The sequence below is a fragment of the Natator depressus genome, chromosome 1 (genome assembly GCF_965152275.1).
Source record: "Natator depressus isolate rNatDep1 chromosome 1, rNatDep2.hap1, whole genome shotgun sequence".
In the NCBI taxonomy this organism is placed as follows: domain Eukaryota; kingdom Metazoa; phylum Chordata; order Testudines; family Cheloniidae; genus Natator; species Natator depressus.
This window is the reverse complement of record NC_134234.1, coordinates 81,097,109-81,114,349: the sequence shown is the minus strand read 5'-3', so window position 1 is coordinate 81,114,349 and position 17,241 is coordinate 81,097,109. Positions and strand designations below refer to the sequence as shown.

The window sequence follows — 17,241 nt, the reverse complement described above, 5'->3', positions numbered from 1 at the left end:
AGCAGTGGTACATAACAGACTGTGGAGCACCTTCCCTTATGACTAACTAATCCACACTAACCCTTCCCAAGACAGGGATGCCCTGTTATCAGAACGTTTTTCTCAGCATGCGTTTCTGTAGGTGGCTCTTTACATATGGCATTACCAAAGAGCTCCAGCCCTAAAGTGCCCATTTTGAAACTGGCTCCCGCTTGCTGTATCTTCCTGGCTTCCAGCTGGTAAGTACTCTTAACTTCTCCTATGTGTTTTTTTTTTAACCTTTTTTGGCAAAAGTTTTTAGCAAAACAATCCTGTAGTGACACACAAAAGTCCATTTACAATGGAGGGGCAAACATTTTTCATAAGGACATTGTTTTCCATATAAAAATTCATAAAGAGATGTACACAATGAGTGTTCTTTCCTATTAAAAGATAAACCTTTACAATGCCACTTTAAAAACAAATCTTTCTCTGATCCCTTTATCATTCCAAGAAGCAGCAATTCTTAAACAATCAAATATCTGGATTTATTTGGAGAAATATATTATAATACCTGTGTCTAGCCCCAAATAGTCATACAATATTGGGATAGTCAGAAATCTATTATCCTCTTTCTTTTCTATGATTTTTTTTAAAAGTACCTTTTTTGGAGACATCAGTGCTGGGCAGTGGGGTTTCTCCCTCTTTTGCTCCTAGAGAACTGGTCCTCTGTAGATGTGGGGCTGGGGAGATGGAATGATATGGCCTGTATACCCCATCTCCTCCTCCTTTTCTGCATTCTCCTCTCCTTCACAAGAAATAATATGTTAGAAGTAATAGAAAAATGTTTACTCCTAATGTAAGGTCCCTTTAAACCTTTCTCTAATATTGATGTAAGCCAATTCTGTCAAGCCAGTTTAGTTTCCAGTTCCCATGATGTGAGCATATTACTGCTGGAAAAACAGGCTGTTATGTTTCTCTTACAGCTTGTATCTTTGTGACTTTAAAGTGCTTGTGAAAGGAGCTGGTGTGATAGCAATGGAGACTGAAATCCCATGTTTATCCACAGAATTGATAACAATGTGGGCAATGAAAGCTACCCCACCAAAGGGGCTGTTTCTAAAGGTGAGGGGGTTTTGTGTCCTGTCAGTCCTTGGTCTGTGTGGTGCTGCTTTTTTGGGATGTGGAGACCTGTTTGCTGAAAACTAGACCGGGACCATTTTGTATCTTCACTAATACCATGGCAGTGGTTTATTAATTTACATTTTTGCATATTATATTCTCATTTTTTACATATTGCATTGTTTTTACTCTGAACAATGATCAATAACTATAACTGCAATTTGACAACGCTTTAAAAACAGCTATTTTAGATCTTAGACCAGTAGTGCAGACAAATGGCTTCAGAAATTTGTAATCAGATACTGAACCATTAGCTGCTAGTCACCCATTCAAAATTTAGCCAGTGATATTTACGTGAACAAAGGCTCGGTTTCTTATGCATCTAGGAGTTTGACATGCATATCTCTTTAGAATGGAAATCATGTCTTAGCATCAATGGCCAGCACCTTGTTCCCTTTCTTAGTGAGTCTGACACAGCTCTTAGGCAAAGGGTGGGCAAATGTGGCTTTAAGCCACTTTTATTCTTCCCTGATCCTGGGGCTAATTTGTGTCAAGTAGCCCCCCTGACTTTGCAATGACCGGAGTGTGGATGGTCAGGCCTAGTGGTCAGAGCCAAGGGTCAAAACCAAAGACAGCATCAGTTACCAAGCTGAAGGTCAGAACTAGAGACGGTGTCAGGTGCCAGAGTCAGAGTCAGGAGTAAGACGGAAAAGGGTAGGAGAGCAGGATCTGGGAGTAGACAGAAGTCTGGGATAGGAGGACAGGAACGCAGGGCTCAGGAGTCAGGTAAGCAGGAGGGATTCATAGTAGCAGCCAGCCACGGATTCCTCTAGTTGCTGAGACAACTTCCTGTTGTTACTCGTTGGTCTATATAGAATCCCTCAGCCAATCCTGGGGCTGGATGTTTCCCCCAGTTGGGAGCTTTGGGGGCAGTGGCCTCTGCTAGCTAACTCTTTCTTGGTGACTCAGGTGAGCTGCTGGTGGTGGTCATGACCTGGGCACGGCCTGGGTTCAAGGCCCATGATCCCTCACATCACCTGCTCTCCTAGTGTCCCATCACACGCCAGATTTTTCAGAGTGGTTTTTGTGAAAGGCGTTTACCAGACCTGGGTCATGGACATTCTCCAGCAGTTCCTAGGACTGTGAGCATAGCCTTCCCCATTCACAACATACTGGAGTTTACCCCATCTTTTTGGCATCAAGGATCTCATGGATGATGTACTCATTGTGGTCTTGAGCACGTACCAGTGGGAAAGTGGTTGGGAGTGGTGAGGGAACAGGTCTGGAAGGTAGAGTTTCAGGAGTGATACATGAGATTAATTCTCCGGTGAATTCAGTAGGGGCCACGGAACTGATAGCCTAATTTATGAGATGGCCTGTTCAAGTGTAGGATTTTCATTGACAGCTACACATTCTGTCCTACCAACAGGGCGGGCCCCTCCTGTCGTCAGTGGTCTGCCAATTGTTTGTAACTCTTCTTGACTCCCGTCAGGTGAACTTTTAGGTCATCTTGGGTTTGGTGCATGTATTCAGTCCAGGGCTGCTGGATTGGGGGAAGTCGCTGGTAGCTCTGGATAGAACTGGAGGTGGAACCCTGTGACCGTCCTCACTCAGGGGTGGTTTGGTCAGGTTGTGTCATCTAGTGGTCAGGGCTAAGGCCCATAACCTGCAGGGGGGTTGTTGGTAGGGGAGCCCAGGCCCTCCCACTCCACTGGGCTCTGACAGTCAAGGCTGCTTAAGGCTGCCCTCCCTGCGCCACTTCCTATCTCCCCACACTGCTATTGTCCCAAAGTCACCATTCAGGTTAAGGCGCTGTGAAGGGTGCCCACTCACCACAAGGTACTTTCTGCTGGTGGTGTGTGGTAGCTCTTTTTCAGGTGGCAACCACCTCCTCCTGTGGCATGGCCCACCCTCCTGGGCCAGCTCAGTCCAAGGGCTTTCCCCTACTGAGGTAGTACAAACAAAAAAAATAAAGGGGACTACCAAAGTCCAGTGTTCAGGCTGTCTCTGTGGCAGCTCCTCCCTTCCCTCTTGTCTTAGGGAGAGATTTCTGCCTTCCCTCCACTCTCCTCTGTGGGCTCTGCAGGTCACTGGTCTGCCCTCTTCCCTGCTCTGCCAGAAAATGAGCTGCTCCCCTGCCTTTTAATTCAACCTCCAGTTTGAGCATTTGGGGTGGGGCAGGGCTGGATAGGCCCTGAAAAGCTCCTCAACCTCTTTTTGCTCAGTGTGGGGTTGATAAACCCCATCAAAAACCCATAATTTGAAAAAAGGGGCTTTGCTCCATAGATGTGTGTTCTGAGTTATTGTATGCAAACTCTGTCTGGGGAAGCAGCAAGGACCAGTCATTCTGGTGGAAGCTGACATAACAGCAAAGATACGTCTCCAGTATCTGGATGGGTCTCTCTGCTTGACTGTTAGTCTGAGGGTGATAGGTGGAGGACAGGCAGGAGTGGATGCCCAAAATCCGGAGAGCTTCTCACCAGGACTGGGAGACAAATTGTGCTCCGCGGTCAGAAACAATGTGCTCTGGGAGACCATGGAGGCAGACAACTTCATCCACCTAGAGCTTCTCAGTTTCCTGAGAGGAGGATAGGCCAGTGCAGGAGATGAAGTATGGCATCTTTGTGAGTTGATCCATGATTGTCAGGATGGTCATGAACCCATCAGGCTTGGGTAGTTCTGCTACCAAGTCTAAGGGAATGACTATCCAGGGGCCAGGTGGAATCTCAAGGGGTTGCAGATTTATTGTACATCATGCAAGAGGCCACATATCCCTGCACCCTGGCCTGTGTGTGAGGCCACCAGAAGACATGAGAGATGAGGATCTGAGTTTTAAAGTGATCAAAATGTCCTGCCAGGTGGGGAGTTATGGCCTACCTGTAGGGCAGTAGTTCTTGGAGGCCTGGGAGGAACATGCATATGCCCTTTCACGTAGGTTTCCCTTTCTCAGACCTTGTGGGGTTCCTTACTTATGGCTTCCTGCTCTTTTGGAGGGATCCCATGGGCCAAGGCTGATCTTATGAGGGTAAGCAGATCATGGCAGAGAGCTGTGCTCAGAAGTTTTGAGGCTTGAGGATGCAGGAGGTTTTCAGGTTCAGATCTTCAGGTCAATGTAATACTCACCCTTCTGAGACAAAGCATGAGCCTTGCTTTTTTTGGTTCCTGGGTGACAGGAGATTATAAAATTGCAGCACAAAAAAAAAAATATGGCCCACTGAAGTTGTTGGTTGTGGGCATTGGCCTTACTCAGATATTCAAGGTTCGTGTGGTCAGTGTACACTGGGATAGAAACCAGGAGCCTTCTAGATAGTGAAGGCTTCAAAAACAATCTTAATTGCCAGGAGTTCTTTGTCTAAAATGTCGTAATTCTGCTCCGCGGGTGTAAGTTTTCTGGAATAGAAGGAGAATGGATGTAGCAGTTGATGATGACTGTGACCTTCGGACAGCAGGGTTCTGATTGCTAAGTTGGAAGCACCTGTTTTGAGGATGATGGCTTAAATAGTGTAGGGGTGGACCAATATGGGAGTGCTGATAAAGTCAGATTTTAATTGTTCTAAGTCCTGCTGGGCCTCAGGAGACCAGAGAAAAATGTTGTTTTTGCAGAGGAGACCTGTGAGAGGAGCAATCCATTCCTAGAATTTCAGTATGACCCTCCCATAGAAGTTCGTGAACCCCAGGAAGCGCTTTATTTCACAAACATTCTGTGGCACTGCTCACTCGAGGACTGCCTTTACCTTGCACAGGTCCATTTTGATACCAGAAGGAAACAGGATGAATCCTAGGAATTCTATGGAGGACTGATTGAAAGCACATTTTCCTAATTTGATATAGAGGCCATGTTGGCATAGGACGGAACAGATATGCATAGCGTGCTGTTCAGTGTTGCCCAAGGAAATAGGTATGTTGTCCAGGTATGCTACCACATGTTGGTCCAGAATCATTTAATAAAATGCTGGAACATCATGGGTGCATTGTCAACCCAAAGGGCATTTCAAAATCCTCTAAAAGTGTCCACAACCTATTTGAAAGATGGTCTTCCATTCATCCCCAGCTCTAACGTGCACAGGATTGTAGGCCCCCAGGAGGTTTAACTGTGGACACCTGAGCAGTACTCACACAGTCCATTAGCTCAGGGATTACTGGCAACGTGTACCAGTTTCTGATGGTGATCTGATTTAGGATCCAACAGGCAACACATAGAGCTCCCATCCTTCTTTTTAACAAAGAGGACTGGTGCCCTGAAAGGCAACATGGATTTATGAATAAAGCCCTTGTTTAGGTTTTCCTGAAGGAAAGTGTGCAGCACAGTTAGTTCAGGCTTGACATATCATATATATGCCTAAACAGATTGTTTACCCCTGCTTGTAGCTCAAATGGGCAGTTGCAGTCCCTGTGTGGGGGCAGGGTGTCAGCATTCTTCTTTTTCAAATACATCTTTGTAGTCACTGTATTTGGATGGAAGTTGAAGGCCAGAGTTGGTAGGTGACTTTGCTGGCCCACTATCCTGGTGTGCGACCATTGGCGACCTACTGCACACTGCCCAATTCCTGGGGGAAAGCAGTGCTGCTGGCAGAATTCTGAATGGAATTCAACTTTTAATTCACACCAGCAGAAAAGGGGGTTGTGGATGACCAGCCATGAGATACCCAGGATCAGAGGGAAGTGCAGGGAACAGATGGCACTAAATCATAGGGTGTCTTGATGCCCCTGAATCTTCAGGTGAAAGTTTCTGTAGTCACTGGTCCAGATAATAAGAGGGACCCATCGATTGTCTCTACCAGATCCAGAACAGGCTTGGACTGCAAGAAAATCTGTAGTGCCTGGGCCACCACTGCATCAATAAAATTGTCTGCCAAGCCCAAGTCAATGAGACCCTGCTGCGGAGGGAGTAGTTGGGAAAGCCCCAGGATTTGCAACTCAGTTAGGACTTGTAGGTGCATTGCTGGTCGATGGGAGCCAGCACATGTCCCTGACAGGACCTCAGTTGGAGTTTCAGGGGCATACTCTGTCAGAATGCCCAGGCTAGCCCACTTCACCAAGCCTGGGTTGACTTGTTTCTCAGATTCCTTCTGGACTGGGTTCCTTGTAGGGCAACTGGAAATACTGGTGTCGCCAGCACGCTCTCTCTCTTTAGGGGTGAGTTACCTGTGGTTTAGGTCTGCATCAGTTTGACTGGTCAAGTGGAATACAATAGTGGGGGGCATAGTCACGGCCCCCCTCTTTTTTCTTCCCATCCCTCACGTAGAAGATTTGTTGATCCAGATGACAAGCTCTATGAAGGCATCCAGACCCACTGGGGTCTCAACTTGGGCCAGTTTGTCTTTAACCTTGTCCTGTAAGCCCCATCAAAGCTGATATAACTGGGTCGTCTCATTCCATTTTGTGTCTGATATGAAATGGTGGAAGTGAGTGACATAAGCATTGGCCAGGCCTGACCCCTGTTGGAGTTTCCTTGGGGTGGCCTCAGTGGAGCAGGTGTGGTTCGGGTCCTTGAAGATGTTCGATATCGCTCTCTTGAAGACATCTCAGTTAGATAAAATTGGACTGTTGGCTTCCTACAGGGAAGAGGCCCTGTCCAACGCTTCACCTGTCACCTACCAGGCCTACCTTGATATGTTTGGAAGCTTATACCTGTGGTCAAATTAAGAACAAAAGGCAGCATTGTTTCATGAAGCCTTGGAATTTGGACTGGCTTCCACTGAAGGACTCAGGAAGAGGATCAGCAGGTCCATGCTAGGGAACAGCACAGCACAAGCATGGAGTGCAGCATTTTCTGTGTGGAGTTGGTGGACTTGATCCCCCAATGCCCGATTCTCAGTGAGCCAGAGTTATGTTCTGCACCTGGAGAGCTCGGTTGTCTGACTGGAGGTGGTTCACTTGCTTGTGCAATACAGATGCTCCTTCTGGTACAAAGAGCTCTGCTGGGTCCATCCTCATCTGGGCCCACTCAGAGCGATTAATAGTGGTCTGAGCAAGCTGCAACGAGTAGGACATGGGCAGTCATCCTAGTGGTCGGAGCCAGTCTGGTACCAAACCAAAGTTCAGAGCCAGAGGCAAAGTCAGGTGCCAAGCCGAAAGTCAGAGCCAGAGGTAAGGGGAGGAGCAGGAACCTAGAGTAGGGCAGGACTGCAGGAACAGGGAGTAATCAGGAATCTGGGATAGGAGGACAAGAACCAGGAGCAGGTAGGGAAGCAGGAACCAGGAGCAGGCAGGAATGCAGGGCTCAGGTAGCAGGAGGGGTCTGTACTAGCTGCCAGCCAAGAATTGCTCTAGTTGCTCAGAGAACTTCCTTTTGCTACTTCCTGGTTTATTGGAGTCCCTCAGCCAACTGTGGGGGAGTGCTGGATGTTTTCCCCAGTTGGGAGCTTGGGGGCGGCCCTCTCAAGCTAACGTTTCAGTGGACCCTTTCCTGGTTACTCAGGTGAGCTGTTGGGTGGTAGTTGTTGCCTGAGGCCCATGGGCCTGGGTTCGAGGCCCATGATTCTTCACAGACTTAAGCGGGAGCATTTTGTAGGCTCCTCTAACATTCACTGGTTCCCTGTGGTCCCAAAGGATGGTGCAGTCTTAGGGATCCTGAGGCAGGGCTCCCTTTTCTCCAGACACATCTCCTGTGTCTGCAGTCTGCAGAAGGGTTATGTAGGCTCCCTGTATGTGATGGGTATCCTCAACTGACCAGTTCACTTGGCTATAGGGTTAATTTGTGCCACCCAAGTAGCAGAAAGCAGCTGAAGTATACAAAAGAATTGGGCACAAAGGTAATAGGAACCTTGGACATACCTCAATACAAATTTGTGCCTGCAACAATGGGGCCCCAATTCTAGTTGTGCCTTTAGGGGTCTACTGTAAAATGAATAACAACAAAAAATAATGATTTCAGCAGAACCCTGGGAACACTGACTCAAGAGTATCTTAAGAAATAAATAAAAGAACTGAATTGTGTTTAAATTAAAATACATATTTGCCAATATAAATATTTGATATTTGGATCTTCAAAAACACTTAGACTTGGCTTACCTCTACTCCCATTGATGTCAAAGATAAAACTCTAACTGGCATTAATAGGAAAGTTATACCAACACGGAGCACTTTTGAAAATGCCACCCATTAGTTAATCATAACACATAGCTCTTATATAGCACTTTTCATAAGTAGATCTCAAAGTGCCCAACAAAGGGAGGTTAATATCACTATCCCCTTTTGAGAGATGGGGAAAATGAGGCACACCAAGGTGAAGAGACTTGCTCAAAATCACCAGCTGGACAGTAACAGAGCTGAAAATAGAACCCAGCTTTTCTGACTCCCAGTCTAATTCCCTAGCCTCTAGACCACAGGGCCTATTGGCTCTCAGCTCTAACAAAGTTTTAAAAAATATTTTATATTGATGTTCAGCATTGTAATCTATGTACATCTTGGTGTGTGGCCACTCTTACATTCTGATTTTCCTAACCTGTTGTTTTTCTCTAAATACTCTGTGTCAACTGGGTGCAATAGTTGTCTTACTCTATGAATCCTCCGTAACTATCTATAACAGAGGGCATACATGAAATTATATCCAATTCCACATATTTATAACTACAGTTTAAAAATATCATTTTACCTAATGGTGAAGAGAGGCCCCATTCCATCATTCTTGTGATCTTCAAGGCACTGCCACTATGACCATATATGGATAGCTTCTCTTCTCTTGTGTTTCGGTGACACATCTTTACTTCTGAGAGGAAATATGTGTAAAGAAGAAAAATGTACATCAAAAAAAGAAATGACATTTTCTGGCTCATCCCAAAGTGTGTTGAACACTGAAGAGCGCAAATTTCTTTTGTTACCTTCTAGATTCAAAATAAAGGAATATTTGTGATCCTTTTTGGAGATACGTTTCATTTCTTCATTTGGCTAAATTCCACTTCTGTAGTCCCAACATTGCTGATGCTGAATATCTAGCAGAGTACATGAGTCAGAGATAGATCTGTGGGGAAGAGGACATATACTCTTATAAGTAAAACATTTAATAAATTCAATAGTTGTGTGTTATTGTTTTACTTCTAATACAGAAGTTGCCTAAAAAAATCATATTAAACTATTGAGAGTGGTAACAGAATAGTTTAAATAATTGTCTCACTGACATAAAAAAACTCTTTTCTTTTGGTAAATTGTAAGCATAATTCAAATCTAAGGAGCAGCCCATCTCCTTATATTCTAAACTAAGAGTTATCTCAGTCATTTGAATAATTTACACATTAGACTTTAGGCAAATTATGCCCTAAAATACACCTACTCATAACAGCATCAGCAATCAGCTAGTGGCAGGGGCACGCGGCAGCAGCGGAGATGTTGCTTGAAACCCCTGTCTCTTTCAGGGTTGGGAGGTGAACCCACGTGAACATACCTCTGAACTCTGGATCTTCGCTAAGGACAACCAACTGTGAGTGGGGTGCAGCAGAAGGAAGGGGGAGTAGGGTGTTAGAGGGACATTCATTTGTTGGATTTTCACACTACATGGTGGGAAACTGAGGCAAAGGATGCTGCCCAGTGTACTATGGGGTGGGTGTTTGCTTATGGTTACATGCTTTTGAAGCCTGGTTGTGGTGTTTTCACAAATTAATGCTGGGTTCCCTTTCCCTTTTAATATAACTTTTGTTATACACAGCCTGTGAGTGGGGAAGCATTGCCTCTTAGAGGCGCCCAGGGTAGTGTTGAGTTTTTCCAGATTACTGGATGAGGGCTTGAGCTGGTTCTGTTTTGTATTGTTAAGAGGAATTTCTAGATATTGAAATTGGCCCTTTTTGCTGCCGACACCACCTGCAGAAGGGTTACAGATGGTTAAAGAGGTGGCTTGATCACAGTCTATAAGTACCTACAAGGGGAACTGAAATTTGATAATAGTCACACATTGAACTATGAACCTATGGGAGGTGGGACTGCTCTGCAGTGCCCCTTTCAGGTCCACTCATGGTACTGCAGGCACTCAAGTCTGCAAGGCTTGGCCTCCTGCTTGGGATAGGCTATGTTGTAAGCTAGGCATCAGTCTCTAAACAACCAAGCAACAAAATAGCAGCTAAGGATTTGGCTGTCTGCACCGTTAAAGAGAAAAACCTTCAAATATAAGTACTTAGTTGCAGCACTTAGAGCAAGGGCAAGGCCCTGGCTTGGGCCTGGGTTTTGTTAACTATGAGAAGCTCTTCCTCTCTCTCACTGTCACTCAACTCTGCCCATGAGCAAAAGCAGGCAAGCCTTCTTAACTGGCCAGATGGTTCTTGATTGGTCAGTATTTCCGCCTAGCCCTTCTAGGCCTCTGGAGGACTGTCTTATTGGTCACCCAGTGTGAATGGATTTTCCTCGGGTGGGAAGTGTCCAAGTGCTGATGACTCCAGCACGGGGCAGGAAGGCCCAACAGACACATATTGAATAATGAGGAGAAAACTGAATACTGAATAGCTGCTTATTGAGTGAGCACAGTTTGTTCTGTGCAGAATGAGGCAGGGGTCTTGTGGAAAAAATAGTCTGTGATCATGTCATTCAAGACTGTATCATAATGCACGCTTGAAATTTGCTGTTAGAGTATTGTGATTGCTCACCTGAGTCACATGATATAGTTTTTGTTCCCTAATTGCGTGATCTTTATAAAGTGGTTCATCTCTGTATCAAATACATTTTATTTTTTTATTTGGTTAATCATGCTTACGGGCCTGAAATTTGCTTTTTGTGAACGCTTACATGAACAAAGCTCTGGTTGTAAGAATTTTCACCAATACCGTATAGCAATATCATAAAGAGGTCTGAATAAGGTGATCTGAAATAGCTTTGGTGATTCATTTTAGTGACAGATTTTTTAATTGTTTGATTAGCTTTCTTTAAAAGTGCCCAAAATGTATCTTGTTCTTGTCAGGATATCTATTCTGTGTTTCTGCTGTGCAAAATACAGAAAAATAAACTATTCATGCTGACAAGAAGTGGATCACAATGAAGAGCAAAGCTGCACATTTTGTTTCCTTTATTTTATCATGACGTTGTTTTACAATAATTCTAGAATACTAATACTTTGCTTCTACATTGTGCTTTTCAATAAAAGATTTCCAAGTATTTTGCAAACAAGTTAATTAACACTCATGCAGTACCCTTTCACTATACTATAAGACCCACATTAAAGATGGAGAAAGAGTCACAGAAAAGTTAAGTGAGTTGCTGAGGGTGACATGGTGCATCAGTGGTAGAACCAGGAGGAGAACCCGTATCTCACCTATAGTTTGTTCTCACCACTGGAGCAGATGTGCCTTGACTAGATCTGGCCATCTTGCAGTTTATAAATGGCTTGCATAACATATTCAAATTGTACAGAATCTAAGGACTTGTGTATAGACAGAAATTACACCAGTTTAACTAAACCAGTTTCTAGTTGAATTGGTGAAATCCCCTTGGGTAGACATTCTTAAATCAGTTTCTAAATGAATTTTGTAAAATACATGTCTACACAAAGGAATTTCATCCATTTAACTACATGAATTTAGAAACGGATTTAGTTAAATCAGTGCAATTACTGTGTGTCAATCCAGCCTACATTTCATTAAATAAATAATAAAAAAGAAATAAGTCTTCTAGACATCATGGTTGCAGAGGAATTTTTCCAAATGCAGAGCGAGTGTAACTAATAAATGTTGGCTGTAGACAGCCTGAAACAATGGCACTGGATGATGTGAACTCTCCCAACCCATAATCTAATTTAGGGTGTTTAATTTAAAGCCCAATGATGATGCTTTACATGTAATTATGTAACTATTCCTTTGCTGATTATTTCATACAAAGGGATAGAGAATGGAATAAGAATAAAGTCCAAAGGGGGTGAAAAATCATTTGTTACTTCAGGGAGTGAAATTCAGAGGGAAGGAAAGAAGATACACAATTGCAGGTAAAAAAAGAGAGAAACAGGAAAAGAAGGATGGAGAGAAACACAGGCTAGAACTAGTGCTGGTCCTAAAGGTCAGCATATCTTCTCACTGAGCGTGGCTGACTGTAACATTCATAAATAATGATGATGATGACTCAAAGTTTAGTTAATAGCCTCCCTTTTGTGGAAACCTCCCATCCACCATGAATGGAGGGCAACATGGGGTTCTACATTTCTGCCCAGGCCCACACATAATTAAAAATGGAATTCAACACTCTCCAAAAATGAGTACTAGAGGCACTCCCTTCCTCTTTTCTTAAAGGTAGGCTGCAACTAGTTTGTTTTTTCCTGTAATATGTACATATTTCTTGTATGGAGTGAAAATCTAACTCCTTGTGTCACATACTGAAGATTAATGTTATATAAAAGCGCCTTAATTTTTATGGGTTTATTTTCGCCATGCCCAGGTGTCATTCCCTGTGATGTCAATAGGAGTGATGTGCACATATGGTGAGGAAAGGCCTGTGAGAGGTTGGGTATGCTAATGCCATGTGAGCAGGCTCTCTCATAAGGTTTTGAGCACCTTGTGATTTGGACTCTGTCAGAAATACTGTGAAAACAGCATTTGTGGCAATATTTTGACATTTCATGGATAAAACCAGGAAATGCAGGCATTAGAGAGCTAAACATTCTGAAGGATCAGAAAGGTTTGACTGGAGAAATGAGAAAAGGTTCTATGAGGCTTTAAGTGGGCTAGTTTACTCATTCCTATTCCAGTCTCCTTGAACAGATTATTGCCACAGTTGTCCTCAGGGATTATAATGGTTTATTTTGTCAAAGGCGTCTTGATTCTCCGTACTGGTACTCCAGATGGGCAAACCACTTTGGGAAAAATAAGAAACATGAATTTTCACTCATCCTACAGATGGAATGTGGATCTTTTTGGAGGTTTGAGAAACATCCAGGGAGTCTTCCTATGACTTCACTGCCCTTTTTCCTTTATGGGCAGACTTTATGGCTTCTTCTCCAGTCGTGAATCCTCATTGGGTGAGTTGCAATGGAAGATCCTCTTTTGGGGAGGAGGTCAGGATGCCAACATACCGTAACAGCAGAAGCCTTTAACCTCTCTGTTGGACCCTACAGTAATGGCTCTTCTCAGTTTAACCATCACTGTAGTCACCTTGTTCCTTCAGCTCCAGAGCTCAGTGAGAATTTCAGTAGTGGTGTAGCTTATTAAATTGTGTTCTCTCTGTGGTTCTAGAAGCAAATGTGTGCACTCTGGACTGCAAGCAGTGGAAATCTGGGACATCCTCTCATCCCTATAATGGACTTGTCAGTAAAGAATAGGATGTACCATTCAAGCAGCAGATCACTGAGTTAGGATTGTGTGAAGCAGGAGGTTGAATAATGTGAAATTCTGATAGTGTTCAGATAAGTGTTTTAACATTTGGGGGGTTATATTAACCAAACTGCCAAATTTTTTGAGATTCTCCCATCACAGATTAGTACCTGAAATTTGAAATAACTATCACCATCTTGGCTATTATGGCCTGTAATGTCAAAGTCTCCTTAGAGATTTCTTCAAAGCCATTATTAATCCAAATATGACTGTCACACATGCATACAAAGAGCTGAATTTTCTGATCCATGCTGCCCGTCTCTGCAAACTGGAATAAGTTGTGTTCAAGATGCTGTGAAAACAGCCTCCATACCAAATATTTGATCAACTAGTATTTTGCTCTCGTGCTAAAAGTTCATATCCTCTGCATTTGTGATAACAAGATCTCCAAAGAAGGGTTTGGTTTGTCCAAATAAATAAATTATTCTAATGCGTGAAAAAGGCTGATTTAGGGGCAAATTATTAAACATAATTTATTCCATGTCCTTGCTAGAATAACTTGCGCTCCTGAGCCTCCTTAGATGTGTAGTCAATAGGGAGCTGTCTGGCTACATGGGTCTTTTATACATCTTTCAGCTAGATCAGAGATTCAAATGCAAAATCCAGCACTTGGGGAGATCATGTGAATTAGGGATGCTCCCAGGAGAACTAAAGGTCCATAAAGCAATGAATGGATTACAATGTGATATAAATATAGTATTTTCTTCTGTGTCAGAAGTAACCATGCTCCAATATTTTTCAACCTCTTTATTGGAAAACTGTATATATCTTGTTCAGTATACATAAACTCTGGAATGCATTTTGGGAGAAAAAAGTTTTAATGCTAATTTTAATTAAAAGCTTAGTTTTCAAATACTTTTCAGAGTTTATTCATGCGGAGAAGTGTTTCTTCGATTTAAAACTGTCAGACTTTTGTGCTGAGCAAATGGATACAGTATATTTTTTAATCAGTTGAATAATGGTAATTTTAGATCATCAGTTCTAGACCTACCTGAAATATTTTAAGTGGGAACCAAGGAAAAGGTGAAGGGTTTGACCCCAGTTGAGTGTTTCAGGAGAGTATAGCAGGGAGTTGTTGTGATAATTGGGCCTACACATATATCCTAACTGTAAGCTCAACTGTTAAAAGTGACTGAAAGTCCATAAATTGTAATGACGTATTATATAGAATTGTTTAAGAAAAGATGTAAGAAGAAGACAGAAAGACTGAATTAATTCAAACAGAAAGTGTTATACTGTTAACAATCAAGGACTGTGTTGAGATTATAACTGCTAAATCAGAGGAGCAGAGGTCCGGAAATCGATGAACCAAAATAGGTGTGTTGGAAATTAGGCCTATTGGTAGACAAAATAATGAGAGGATGGACTATTCTGCCCAACACTCACTTTTGGGGTCTGTCACGGGGTCACTCACCACATTGGGTGTTTCAGGAATTAGCTCAGTCCCCGCGGGTGCACCCTTGGGTGTTGGCAGCTCTCCTGTCCTCACCTCTGCCAGCAGACCCATTACGACTTCTTTCTCTCAGCGTCTGCTTTGTGGCACAGCCCTCCTGTCATGTCACCATCTGGTTTCTCCCCCTTCCAGGGGACTCCTCCAACAAGAGTCCATCCACTTCTCGCAGCAGCTTGGGAATCCACAGCCAGGCTGCTCCTTCGGCAGCTAGTGGAGGGGGCGGGGGCAGGCCTGCCCACTATTCTGGGCCCCAGCCCAGGGACCCTGCAAACAGCAGCTTCCTGTTGCCTCTTCTTTCCAGCCCACTGTCTCTAGTCCCGGGCCACTTCCCCGCAGCCTCAGTTCCTTCTGATCCTGCCTCTGGCTCCAGCTCCTTTGCCTTCTTCCCAGGGTCCGTAAAGCCTGTAAATCCTGGCAGCCTGCCAGGAGCCCTCTAGGAAGCCAGTCTTCTCCCTAAGGCTCCCTGCAGCAGACTAACCCACTCTGGTCTACAGCTTCCTTTTATATGGGACGGCTGGGCCCTAATTGGCTGTTTCCCCAGAAGCCACTCCTTTGGCAGCCTGCCGCTCAGCCTCCCTAAACTGGTTTTAATCCTCTCAGGGCTAGTGTGGGGCAGGCACCCTGTCACAGGGTCCTTAAAAAGAGACGTTGAGGGGAAAAGCAGGTTATGGCGATGCTGGCTGACTGCCAAATCCATGGTCTCCTGAGACTCCGGACCGTCTTCATCCTAATCCTGAGATGTCCTGACCAAACGAGGCCAGAGAGAGTGAACCAGATGACATCGCTACCTTTATGGGCTGCAGATAAATCCTGAATGCCACCTAGGATGTGAAACTTTGTCTCATCCCTCCCCCTTCAGCAATGTCCTTGTCCTTCTCTACCTTATTTCTTCTCTTTCCTATCTCCTTTTTCCTTCTGTGTAATAAGGGACTGGATTAACCAGCCAAGATGGCACATTTAGCAAATTGCTGTAAGCCAGTGACTGGAAAGACCACTAAATGGAATGCCCTAAACAGCCTGACACAGGTTCAAGTTTGCCAAGTGGCTGAAAAAATCATGTGCTGTATCTGAGTTTTTTTAGCAGTGAGGTTGCAAGTGAAGGTCTGCACTGGAGACAGAAGCTGCTTTTTCTATCTTTGCTGTTCTTTTCTTTCCCCAGTTGTGTGTAGTTGCCTGCCTTGTCCTTTAGGAAATGAGATTGACTTTAACAAACAATGACAGCTCCAGTCCATCTCTACTAACTTCTTCTCTTTTCCCCTAAAGGACAGTTATTACCCTTTTTAACACCATATACGTACAGCCTGGCACAGATCCAAAATTTGTATCTGCATCCGATCTGCAATCGGCAAATATGGTCCACAGCTATCCGCGGAGATAAAGTGGATATCCGCGAATTTGCAGGGCTCTCTATATAAAATTTGGATCTGTATCCATCTGCAATCGGCAAACGTGGTCCATGGATGTAAAGCAGATATCCACAGATTTGCAGGGCTCTACATATAAGAGTCTGTCAAATAGGGGATTGGAGTGTTCCTTTAAAGACTTTCTCCAGCTAAAGGGAAAAGCAGCAAGGGATGTTGTTAAAATGAAAGCCTTATTTAATACCTTACATTTCAAATGTTTTAAATGTTTTTCCTTCTTTTTCTGAATCTTCAATAAAAGGTTTAAAGGATTTGTAATAGTATTTGTCATCGGACTAAGCAGGCTGAAGTCTCTGTATACCAACCCCAGATCTTGTTTAAAATTGTGTAATGTTGGAGAGTGACAGGACTATATTAACACCTTTGACTCACTGGGCCTATAAAGTCCATCTAATTTAATACAACAGTGTTATACAGCTGTCAAGCATTTGCAGATGGTTCAAGAGTGAAGTTAAGTGAGAAAAGCTGATAAGAGAAGAAGCAAAATTGGATGAGAGTTCCAATCTAAAATGGAGTATGGTTGTCCTGCTCACAAAATATTTTTTTAAATGCAAGTAATTGGTATGTATCCTGTAAAATGGTGTTATCATCCCAACAAATCCCACAAGATAAACAGGATTGGGTTAAAATAGGTCAGTATCTGGATGGGAGACATTCAAAACCAAAGTAAGCAGGGTTGGTGATTGTGTAGTTGACCTTTTCCCTCTTATGCAGTACTGAATCAGCACAATCGCTTCAGCTACCATATTTATGCTGATGACTAACAGATCTACCTTTCCATTTCTGACTTGCCTCCCTCCATCCAATCCCACTGTTCAGCTGGTTTCTCTGACATCTTCTCCTGAATATCTCACTGTCAAATTTCAAGGCCAGGTCATGGGCAGCCAGATCTAGTGGTCAGAGCCAGAGTCCATACTCAGAAGTCAAAAGTCAGCTGGGTCAGGATATCAGGAGATTAGATGCAGGAGACAAACTGGAGATCTGAACCACACGGCGGTTTCTAGACTCA

At 43.7% G+C, this 17,241-nt stretch overlaps 1 long non-coding RNA gene across 2 annotated transcripts in view; it reads right to left on the bottom strand.

Annotated features, from left to right (window-relative positions):
• Positions 1-604: 604 nt before the first annotated feature.
• LOC141982304 (uncharacterized) overlaps positions 605-17,241 on the bottom strand; it is a 149,277-nt gene continuing 132,640 nt past the window's right edge. The window contains exons 2-4 of one of the 2 annotated variants that reach the window (XR_012638017.1): positions 8,904-9,043; positions 8,678-8,791; positions 605-766 (exon numbers count right to left, since the gene is read on the bottom strand). This is a non-coding gene — a long non-coding RNA (uncharacterized LOC141982304). Of the gene's footprint in view, positions 767-7,856; positions 7,921-8,677; positions 8,792-8,903; positions 9,044-17,241 lie in introns of those variants that run through there. The other variant, XR_012638016.1, reaches the window with a different exon arrangement.